This window comes from Oryctolagus cuniculus, chromosome X, assembly GCF_051225735.1.
Source record: "Oryctolagus cuniculus isolate XC-2025 breed Fujian yellow rabbit chromosome X, ASM5122573v1, whole genome shotgun sequence".
Classification (NCBI taxonomy): Eukaryota; Metazoa; Chordata; class Mammalia; order Lagomorpha; family Leporidae; genus Oryctolagus; species Oryctolagus cuniculus.
In genome coordinates this window covers 13,923,943-13,933,263 of record NC_142888.1, presented here as the reverse complement: position 1 = coordinate 13,933,263, position 9,321 = coordinate 13,923,943, and the positions used below count along the sequence as shown (strand labels likewise).

The following is a 9,321-nucleotide window of genomic DNA, read 5'->3' as shown; positions in this document are numbered from 1 at the left end:
AACCTCAGTCTAGAGATCATTCAAGGTGAAGATAACTGGGAAAACACCTAAATGGAGATGTAAACTATTTCAAAAGAAACTAACAAGGCAATATTTTGTTTGTTTATATACACATACATGTATCTCCATTTTGAAAATAAATAACTTGGGATGGTTTCTAAGATTTGGTTCCCTGCTGGACATTTTATAGAGAGCAATTTAAAATTCTACATGGGGAGCAAATGTTTCGTCTAGTTGGTAAAACTCAGGATAGGACATCCCACATCACACTGCCTAAATTCAACCCCTGTCTCTGGCTCCTGATTCCTGTTTCCTGCTAATGCACAGCATGGGAGGCAGCAGATGATAGCTCAAGTACTTAGGTCCCCGCCACCCAACTGGCAGATTGAGCTCCAGGCTCCTGGCTTCAGCCTAGCCTGCTCCTGGTTGTTGCAGGCATTTGGAGAGTGAACCAGCAGATGAGATAACCCTTTCTGTCTGTCTCATTGTCTCTTTGCCTCTCTAATAAATTAATTGATTAAATCCTACTTACAACTTTACACATATCTCTAAAGTATCTCACATTCTTTATGTATTCACACACATGTATATAGATGGACTTCTTTTCTAGTTAAATGAGATCTATGATGGGAAAGACTTTTGTCTTTCTTATTCATCATTTTATCCCCATATCTAAAACAGAGTCAGACTTATAAAGGTTATCTAAGATATACATGCTTAATAAACAACCCAATAAAGTAGGATTTTTTTTTTTTCAGAAAAAGTACTAACTGAAGATTGAATTGATGGTGGGAGGGACAAAGAAATATTTTTCCCCTGACGTTCTGAGTAATTTCAGAACTGAAGTTCTGAGTAATTTTCTTCCCTTTTACCTATTAAAGAGTTTCCAGGCCGGCGCTGCAGCTCACTAGGCTAATCCTCCACCTAGCGGCGCCGGCACACCGGGTTCTAGTCCCGGTCCGGGCACCGGATTCTGTCCCGGTTGCCCCTCTTCCAGGCCAGCTCTCTGCTGTGGCCAGGGAGTGCAGTGGAGGATGGCCCAAGTGCTTGGACCCTGCACCCACATGGGAGACCAGGAGAAGCACCTGGCTCCTGCCATCAGATCAGCGCGGTGCGCCGACCGCAGCGGCCATTGGAGGGTGAACCAACGGCAAAAGAAGACCTTTCTCTCTGTCTCTCTCTCTCACTGTCCACTCTGCCTGTCAAAAAAAAAAAAAAAAAGGAGTTTCCATATGCTGAGGTAAACTGTGGAGCTCTAGGTTCTATTAGACCTGTGAGAATAAGTTCCTTTTCCATCTAGGCCATGGTTATACTTCATTCCATTATAAACTCTTCTTTTTTTTTTTTTTTAAATATGGAACGCTTCACTAATTTGTGTGTCATCCTTGCGCAGGGGCCATGCTAATCTTCTCTGTATCATATAAACTCTTCTAATATCATTTCATATTTTTGTGTATCCACCTATTTCAGATTTGAGAAGATATTTGAGGGCACATCTGTCTCCTTCTTCTTTTTTAAACAAGTAGCAGAATCTTATTTATTGAGCTGATTAAAATCCCACCAATAATTTTTGAGAATTCTTTTAATAAGTAACTATTGCATGTTGTCCAAAAGTCAAGTGGAGTCATATTTCAAGAGCTTCAACAGTTAGATAAAAGTATTTACTGTGAAAGTAAAATTTATATAAACATTTGACAAATGGGATAAACATAATTGCCTTATCAAAATAGACATTTGGTTTTTATGTGAGTATAAATTGAATGAAATTAATGAATTTTCATTTGAACATGTTCACTTTTTTCATAAACAATTTTTAATTTAACTCTGTATTGTCAAAAGCAAAATCTTTACTTGAATTTTACATTTCAAGGGACAATTCAGCCCTCCGCTTTATTTTGTCACTTTGAACTTAGCTTCTTACACTGATCATATCAATTCAATGCTGTGCCAACCTCAGTACATGCTGAATAAACCTGCTCTCTGATTGACAAACTACTGTACAGTCTACATGTCAAGTCTGTAGCGTGCTTCAAGCTGAATTCTAATTCCCACTTCTCAGTTGTTAGGTATTGATTAATTGCACATTACCTATCAAGTATTTTCATTGTAAGCCCTTGTTGCAATAAATATATATTTGTCTAGTTATTTTGCTTTTGAAGAACATCTTGACAGTTAATTCTATAGTCTAAATACCATTTTGTAAAGAAACTTGGCTTGAATTGCTTACAAAATAATCCCCTACTCAAATTTAATCAATAAACCTCTTGTTTTGCTAATTAGTTATTACCATGGCTCAAACAGCTTATTGGAATCAATCATCCATTCCTTTCTATTTCAAATCTCTGTACCATGCAGTGATCTTACAATTTCATTTCTTTGACTCTACCAGTCAACTCTGACTAATCTCTCCTTATATTTCATACACACAACCTTGAACTATCCCTGTGCCTTCCAACCCAACCATTTTAATCTCTAATATTCTATCTCTATCTTAAGAAGAGGTAACGTGATATTTGATAAGATTTGAGGTAACGTGATATTTTAAATATGATATTACCTCCCTTTAGTGGGACATACCTAATAATTTTATTATAAAATGCACTTTGTTCCTTTTACCTGTTTTCCTCAGTTTGGAAATAGTTTGACCCATTGTTGATACACTAAAATCAAATAAGCTAATGCTTAATAAGTCTGAAATGGTTACATGATATAATATGCCACAAGGAAGATTTATTAGCAACTCATGACAAATTATAAAATCACATTTTATTCTTTTAAGCATTTTATATTATATACAGTAAAACTCACTTTGTGTTATACAACCATATGAGTTTTGATAAATATAGAGTCTTGTATCTACAACCAAATCATGATACAGAATAGTTACATCAATATGAAAAATGTTCCTATGGCTTTCTTTCTTTCTTTTTTGGACAGGCAGTTAGACAGTGAGAGAGAGAGAGAGACAGAGAGAAAGGTCTTCCTTACGTTAGTTCACTCCCCTAATGGCCACCACGGCTGCGCCAATCCAAAGCCAGGAGCCAGGTACTTCCTCCCGGTCTCCCATGCAGGTGCAGGGATCCAAGACCTTGGGCCATCCTCCACTGCCCTCCTGGGCCACAGCAGAGAGCTGGACTGGAAGAGGAGCAACAGAGACTAGTACCCAGCGGTGACTAGAACCCAGGGTGCCAGCGCTGCAGGTGGAGGATTAGCCTAGTGAGCCACGGCACCGGCCCTGTGGTTTTCTTTTATAATAAACTCTTTCCTCCATTATTTTTTAAAAGATTTATTTATTTTACTTGAAAGACAATTACATACAAGGAGAGGATCAGAGAAAGAGAGAGAGAGAGAGAGAGATCTTCCATTCTCTGGTTCACTCCCCAAATGCCCACAGTGGCTGGAGCTGGGTGATTGGAAGCCAGGAGCCAGCAGTTTCTTTCAGGTCTCCAACATAGATGTGTGGGTCCAAGCTCTTGGGCCATCTTCCACTGCTTTCCCAGGCCTTTAGCAGGGAGCTAGATCAGAAGTGGAGCAGCCTGGACTTGAACTGGTGTCCATATGGGATGATGGCAGCACAGGAGGAAGGTTAGCCTACTATGTCACAGAACCAGTCCCTTTCTCTTTCCCATTCCTATAGCTTTGCCTCTTCCAGAATGTTGCTTTAATATGGCTTTTTTCAGTTAGAAAATACATTTCAGATTTGTTCATATTGTTGTAAGTATCAATAGCTGGATTTTTTCATTGTTGTTGCTGAATAGTGTCTATTTGTACGAATGTACTACAGTTTACTTTACTCATTCAACTCATAGTTGAAGGATATTTGGATTGTTTTCAGTATTTGATGACCAAAAATAAAGTTGCTATACACATCCACATATAGGTTTTGTAATTTTTTTCCTTTTTGGGGAAAAGCAGGATTTCTGGATAGCATGTTATATGTATGTTTACCTTTGTAAGAAACTGAACTATTTCTGCTTTCCAAAGTAACCAAAACATTGTGAAACATATAATCTAGTTGCTCGGCATCCTTGCCAGCAACTGATTTTTTAAATCACTCTAAAAAACATATGATGTTATATCATAATGATCTAATTTGAATTTTCCTAATGAGTAGGAATGTTGAGCATGGTTCCATCTGCTTATCTGCCAGTCATATATATTCTTTGATTGTCTGTTCAAGTCTTTTGTTCATACTTTTACTGAGTTGTATATTTTCTCATTGATGAGTTTTGAAAGTTATATATATATATATATATATATATATATATATGCTTGTGTGTGTGTGTGTGTGTGTGTGTCTAGAAACAAGTCTTTTGCTAGGTATCTGACAAATATCTTTGCCCTGTCTGTGGATTGTTTGTTCATTTTTTTGACAGCGTGTGTTTTTTTTCCTCTCAGGTCTCCTTCCAATTTGTGCGTGTCTGTATGGGGTGTGTGTTGAAGGGAAAGGACAGTGAGATCTGTGGAGAAGACTATGTCTTGGGAATGAATTTGCACGTCCTGCTGTCTGTGACCCTCAGAAACTCCACATGCTCCTGACAGTTGCCACTCTCTTGACAGTCTACCAATCTGTTAGCAATTCAACTTGGATTCATTTTAGATTTGGGGATAGTTGGTTGCCTTGTGACTAAAGCTTAATTATGAATTAGAGAAAAGTCGTCAATGTGTAGTTTGTCTAGATTTTGTTGTCTTTGTTGTTGATGCAAGGGTGAGAATAATGTTCTTTTGTGTTCTTTACTTATTAAGTAGAAAAAAGTCCCCCCTCCTCCCATTTTGTTTTTAATTTGACTTTCCATTTCCCCATGTCACAGAAACATAATCAAAAACAAAAATTTCTTGCCAACTAAGAAAATTTGTTCAAAAATTAGAAGAGAAAATGGACAGATTTATTAATAAGCATTAAACTGGAACATGATGCACATTGCAGGCAATCTAAAGAGATTAAAAAGACAGAAAGAAGCTCACCCTTTTATGCTGCCAATCTGATACAAGCCATTATTCTCAAGATAAATGATAACAAGTCCTCAAGTAAGAATTCTTGACAGCATCCTTTGCCACACATGGCTCATCTTAAATTCTTCTAGTAATTGAAGTGAGCATTTGTGTTTTCTGATTTTCTTTACCAAGGGAAATACAATTTCTCAGATCTTTATGACCAGAGTTAGGTTTGAAACTTAGAACCAGGCAGGAGCCTAAGTTATCTTCATGTGCCATCTTTCCTAATGGTTACATTGCAAAGAGGTGACTCTCAGGTCCTTGAGGAAACATCCTGGGGTTTAAAACTGGAAGAGCTTTTTCAGCTTTTGAAAAGATGCATGTAGATTTCAAAGAGGCAAAGACAGAACTTATAATGAAAAGTTTTCTTTAGTAAATATTCTAAAGGAATAGAAGGAAGCCTATTTATTTGTTTATATGTGGTAGAATTATTTTTCTTAGTTTCAATTTTTTTCTTAATTTTTCTGATTTTTAATTTGCTTTTCCTTACATTTGTAAATGTCAGGAACACTTAGCCCACAAAAAATTTATACTAATATATTTAATGCTTGAGTTTACTTGAATTTCATAGTGATCCTATGACATGAGACAGGAAATCATTATTTCCATTGGGCTGATTTAGTAGATGAGACGCAGAGAAGCCAGTTGATTTGCCCAACTGCATAATTCTAAGGAGACATAAAACCAAAACCTCAAATTCAGCTTCTCTGATGCCACCTCCAGGCCTGCCATTCTAGACTGCCTTCTCAAAAGCATATATTTTGAGACCCAGAGTTTATTTTCAGAAGGAAAACAATGCACGTATGCACAATTGGTGGCCACAACGAACTTTTAAGACATATAATCTAGCTATATTAAGTACATCAATGATTGACTAGTTCAACTGACAAATCATTTGGTTTTCTCTCCTTCAGTAAACATTTAATAAATGACTATTATATATAATTCATCATTCTAGGTGCTGAAAAAGCAGTGGTATCCAAAGTGATAAAATCCTTCTTCACAGATAACTTATATTCTAGTGGGTGGAAGAAAGAACAAATTTAAAAATAGGCAATGGTGTTTGGCCTAACAGTTGAGATACCAGAGTGCTTAGGTTCAATACCTACCTCCAGTCTCCAGTTTCATCTTAATGCAGACCCTTAGGAAGCAGCAGTGATAGGTCAAGTAATTGGGTTCTTGCCATTCATATGGGAAATCTGGATTGAATTTCTGGCTCCTGGCTTTGCCCTGGTCCAGTCAGCAGTCATTGCAAGCATTTGGGGAATGAACCAGTGAATGGGGAAGTCTCTCTCTCTCTCTCTCTCTCTCTCTCTCTCTCTTTTGTGTGTGTGTGTGTGTGTGTGTGTTTTCTTGTTTGTTTCGCAGAGATCTGATGAAACCTAAGAGTGAGCTATGATGATATCTGAGAAAAGAGCATGTAAACAAGGGGATACGAAGTAAAACGTTGCTGAGACAGACCATATGTACTCAAGTAACAGGAAAGCAAGTATTTGGAGTTGCATGGAGGAGGAAAGGGAGTCCAGAGGGGTCACAGCCTTGCAAGTGAGATCAGAACTTCAGGTTTGGATGAGGAGTAACGTGATCATTTAAAAAATATTCCCTCTGAATCACCATAAAAAATTCACTCTGGCTCACTCTGGTGGAGCTCAGGAAGGAGCAGAGAGACCAGATAGCAATTTAGCTGATTTAATGGTACAAAATCGGAGAAAACATTTTCATTTTGCCTTGCTGTTATAGTTTTAAAATTACTTTTTCTAAAAAAAAAAATCTGATTTCTTTTTACAGGAATTATAGTGACTTAGATTTATAACACCATGTGAATAGAACATATTGACTTTGATACATCAGAAAGGCACTTGCTTAGGAATTACTCCATTGACATTTCCTGTAAAAAATCACTTCACATTTGCTTAGGATAGCTGAGACCGTGACAGAATGAGTCAGTAAGTACCCTCTGAGCTATGGTTCTCAAATAAGAATTTGCCTGATAGCTTACCAAGTAGACAATATTCAGGGTGAAAGACAGAGTTTGCACATTGAAATTCACTTCGTAATAGCATTTGGGACTATGATTAAGGAGAGACATACTGAAGAAAATTTCTATCTGCATAAGAATGCAAAAAACTTGATTTAAAAATCATTTGCCATTTTCTCAGCTATTACTGAAATAAGTATTGGTCCACTAATAAACATCTGGAAAATATCTTTCCCAAATTCAGCAATATTTTTCTGCATGGCATTTTCATTTTTGTCAAGTGACTGTTATAACACCTGATTCTTCAGTTTTTGAGTAGCTTTCAAATTCCTTTTTATGTCAAGGAAAAATCTATCTAAACATCTTTCAAATCTTGTTACAGTAGTACTGAGATCTGAAATGTAATAGCTCTGATCTTTATACTTTATTAAGTTTGAAATGACTAACTGAAACCTTTGGAGGAAAATACATATTTAAAAATGTTTCCCCTGTTTAATGTTAGAATAAATCAAAATAAGTGTGGCGATCTCTTTTGTCACCTTTAAATTTTTCATTGCCCTCACAGAATCCACTATTTGTTTCATCCCTAATTGAAGGACTATTATAGGCACTTACAATCACAGATCTTAGTAAATTCATTCATGTAATTCAGTATTCTTGTGTGGCACTCATTTCTCAAGGAAAAACTTGCTCTTTAGTGAATTATGTGAACTTATTTTCACATTATTGAGTACTTGAGAAATAGCATCTGACTTTCCCTTTTCTTTTTCTTTTATTTTCTCCCAGCTTTCATCTTCTTTTTTGATTTCTCCTATTACCAATGTCTGTAAGAATCTAGATCCTACTCTCATCTTTACCATAGATTTAACAATAAGAATGACTAAATAAAGATGACATTGGGCTGGTGCCGCGGTTCACTAGGCTAATCCTCCACCTGCAGCGCCGGCACCCCAGGTTCAGGTCCTGGTTGGGGCGCTGGTTCTGTCCCGGTTGCTCCTCTTCCAGTCCAGCTCTCTGCTGTGGCCCGGGAGTGCAGTGGAGGATGGCCCACGTGCTTGGGCCCTGCACCCGCATGGGAGACCAGGAGGAAGCACCTGGCTCCAGGCTTCGGATTGGCGCAGTGCACTGGCTGTAGCGGCCATTTGGGTGGTGATCCAACGGAAGGAAGACCTTTCTCTCTGTCTCTCTCACTGTCTAACTCTGCCTGTCAAAAAAAAAAAAAAAAGATGTCACTGATATCTCCATGATCACAATATAAATAAGACTGGTCCAAATTAAAAGTTATCTTCTTTATCTTCTTTTAGGCTTCCATTTCTTGAATTTCACACCTAGATATTTTAATTTTTTCTAATTTGTTATAATTATTCAATTTATTTTTTTCTCATCAGTACTCATGTTAATGTGCTATTAATACAAATGGAAAAAACTCAATTCAGTTCTTAGGTAACAATACTTCACTTCCTTCCTCCTTCCCTCCTTCCCTCCTTCCCTCTCTCCTTTCCCCTTTCTTCCTTCCTTCCTCCCTTCCTTCCTTTCTTTCTTTCTCTTTCTCTCTTTCTTTCTCTCTTTCTCTCTCTTTCTCTTTCTTTCTCTTTCTTTCTTTCTTTCTCTTTCTTTCTTTCTTTCTCTTTCTCTCTCTTTCTCTCTCTTTCTTTCTTTCTTTCTTTCTTTCTTTCTTTCTTTCTTTCTTTCTTTCTTAGAAAAACTTAGGTCATTTTGCCATAAATTCACTCACCTGACATAACTTACAGCATATAGACCTACCTCATGGTATCATCAGAAAAGTCAAAGGAATACACACTCCCAAATACCCAGGATGAAAAAAGAGGCGCAGAGGCATGTGTTGGCAACCTGTCTACAAACAGCACTTGCTAATTATTTCCCAGTTACAACAGCTTTCTTCAGCAGGGCATCAAAGGGGCCAAGCTGAGGCTGGCTCTGGTTCCCTCACTGCCTAAGGCAAGGAAATTTGCCTCAGAAGGCTTGTCTGGGCCCCAGTGTGCACCTGCCACCTGGCCCAAATTTGGAGGTGTAATTCCCCTAGTCTTGGGTCTCTGGAGGAGTCCTGTCTCCGCTGGGCATCAAAGCACCTGCTACCAGGCTGACAGCCATCATGGATCAGGAGTCAGGCATGCCTGCAGGGGTTTCAGGGAGTCACAGGGATTCTGGGAGACATCCAGGAAATTGACTGGGCTCCCAGACTTCACCCAGTGTTTCCCATCTAGAACCAAAGAAGAAAACACACGTGCTTGGATGAAGAGTTTGACACCCGCACAAGAAAGAGGTCTTGGGAGAAGTAATTCTAGATACTCTGTGTCCTAGGATATGCTCTAAATTGGAGTTGAAAT

At 38.0% G+C, this 9,321-nt stretch overlaps 1 pseudogene; it reads right to left on the bottom strand.

The window, feature by feature from the left end:
• Window positions 1-1,348: 1,348 nt before the first annotated feature.
• LOC127485013 (U6 spliceosomal RNA) lies at window positions 1,349-1,448 on the bottom strand (annotated as a pseudogene).
• Window positions 1,449-9,321: the final 7,873 nt, after the last annotated feature.